This window comes from Cyprinodon tularosa, unplaced genomic scaffold (genome assembly GCF_016077235.1).
Source record: "Cyprinodon tularosa strain WSP-4 unplaced genomic scaffold, ASM1607723v1 ctg87, whole genome shotgun sequence".
Classification (NCBI taxonomy): Eukaryota; Metazoa; Chordata; class Actinopteri; order Cyprinodontiformes; family Cyprinodontidae; genus Cyprinodon; species Cyprinodon tularosa.
In genome coordinates this window covers 902,502-905,143 of record NW_024039640.1, presented here as the reverse complement: position 1 = coordinate 905,143, position 2,642 = coordinate 902,502, and the positions used below count along the sequence as shown (strand labels likewise).

At 40.7% G+C, this 2,642-nt stretch overlaps 1 pseudogene; it reads left to right on the top strand.

The window, feature by feature from the left end:
* The first annotated feature begins 916 nt into the window (after positions 1-916).
* Positions 917-2,419, top strand: LOC119775383 (annotated as a pseudogene).
* The last annotated feature ends 223 nt before the right edge of the window (positions 2,420-2,642 follow it).

Genomic DNA, 2,642 nt, shown 5'->3' with positions numbered 1-2,642 from the left:
TGCTGGGGTCACGAGGGGTGCTGGTGCCTAGCTCCAGCTGTAAAAGGGCGATAGGCGGGTACATCCTGGACAGGTTGTCAATCTATTGCAGGACCATTTAAGCTCCATTTATCTAAAATTTTCTCAACTGAAGCATGAGGTGTTCTGTAGGAAAGGAATCTTAAAGAAACATTCATAAAAACCTGACTTAACATAAAGCAATACTTAATTTTTGTCAGGTTTCTGTTTCTGTTGTTTTTCTTTTGAGTATTCAGTCTTACTTTACTCCTTGTTTTCTAGTGTTTAGTCTTCTTTTCTCCATGTTTTATAGTCCTTGTAATTTAATTATAATTTTGTTGTTATTTCCAGTCTTCCAGGTTTCTATTTGTTGCTCTCTGCTGCCCTCTTATGTTCTCCTTCTTCCCTAGCTCTTTCCCTCTCTTGTTCTGTGCACACCTGCTCCCAGTTTCCTCATTAGCCCCCTCTTTATCTCAGTCTCCTTTAAAAGCCCTCTCTCTTCAGTTGCCCTTTGCTGGGTCCTCGTCAAACACCGTCAAACAGGCTCCAACTCATTCTCTCTGAGCCTTCCTCCTTATGATTGTGATTCCCCTGATGTCTCCATGGTTTCTGGTACGTTTAGACTAGTTTTCATGTTTTAATTTTTGGACTCCAGGGGCCTGTTTCAGAAAGGAGGTTAAGTGAAAACTCTGAGTTTGTTAACCCTGAAATGAGGGAAACTCTGGGTTTTCTGTTTCAGAAAGGGAGGTAAGTTAAACCTGAGAAAGCAGAGTAAGTCAAGCCCGTTTCTGAAAGAGAGGTAACTTATACTCAGAGTCAGTTACCATGGCAATTTACTCTGTGAACCTAACCTGGTCGGGAGCAGGTTTTCTTCAGAAAATCCAGAGTTTATTTTGGTCTCCTCCCCTTTTTTAAAGAGGAAGTGGTGTTTAAACACCTCATTGATTCTTTGGGGACATATTCATTGCACACATTTCAGTCACGTAGAGCGCATCAAAGGGAATGAAATGGCATGTCCTTTTATGGATGATCCTGTTGACAAAGAGGCTGTATTACTTCGTAGGGAGTTACATTTACGTTGGGAAAGGATTTTGAGGCCCAGAGTGGATTTTTTGTCATATCCCTATCCATTTTTATTTGAGCGTTACCGTTTTTCTTTACAGTCAATAAGATACATCCATAATCTCATCCATCCTTACATTAGAAACATCAACCATCGTGGCCGTGCTCTTACATCCGAGCAGATTCTTTGCGTTGCCTTACGTTTCTTTGCGAATGAAAGTTTTCTTTATAACATCGGGGATGCTGAACATATTAGTAAGGCTACTGTTTGCAGAGCGGTAAGGAAAGTGTGCCTCGCTCTTAAGCGCTTTCTGAGAATTTTTGTATTGTTTCCTGGGCACAAACCAGTGAGAGTCATCAAAGAGGAGTTTCACAGGATTGCAGGTCAGTGGTGTATAAATCGGTTTAAATGAGGCTAACCTGATAAATTACATTCAGTTAAGAATATCTTGCTGTGACCCCTGGAAGTAACCTAATAATTAGAATTCCCTCTAGGATTTCGGAATGTGGTTGGATGCATCGATGGCACACATATTCCGATCATTGCACCTTCTGAAAATGAAGCGGACTATGCGAACAGGAGATCCATCCACAGTATTAATGTGCAGGTACACTGACAGCCTACTGTTTCTAATGGTCAAAGACTACACCAAAATACTGTAACATCTCTCATTCTTTGCACTGTCAAGATCTAATGTGATGCTGCACATATAATTACAAATGTGGAGGCCAAGTGGCCTGGCTCTGTTCATGACTCAAGAATCTATCGGGAGTCAACCCTGAGCAACAGACTGGAAGGGGGTAAGTAAATGTATATCCTTTAGACATATTTCAATGTATGCACTAAACACTTACAGGGGAATTTCAATGCAGCTCTAAAGCAATGTGAACTTTCTTACAGGAGAGATTGATGGCTTTCTGCTGGGAGATAGGGGTTACCCATGCCGAACAAATCTTATGGCCCCTTACCCAGAACCTGAACCAGGCTCACAGCAGCGTTTCAATGTGGCACACTGCAGGACGAGAGCCCGGGTGGAGATGACCATAGGCCTGTTGAAAGCACGTTTCCAGTGCCTACGTCACCTCAGGGTAACCCCTGAAAGGGCCTGCGACATTATTGTGGCATGTGTTGTTCTCCATAATATTGCCATAATTAGAGGGGAGCAAGACCCTGCCCTACAATTACAAGACCCTGAGGAATAGCCCATCAACCCTGCAGATTTCCAGGATGGAAGGGTAGTCCGGGATATGATATGCCGCAATGTCTTCTCAGATTAATACACATGATATCCACCACCACCACAAAAAAAAAAATGAATAAATACAAAATCACAGCAATTTATGGTGTTCTTTATTTCATACAAATGCAACCACAAAATAAACTAATTAATAAACAAAATCACAGCAATTTATATGGTGTTCTTTATTTCATACAAATGCAACCACAAAATAAACTAATTAATAAACAAAATCACAGCAATTTATGGTGTTCTTTATTTCATACAAATGCAACCACAAAATAAACTAATAAACAAAATCCCAGCAATTTATATGGTGTTCTTCATTTGCTAAAAAAGAAAAAA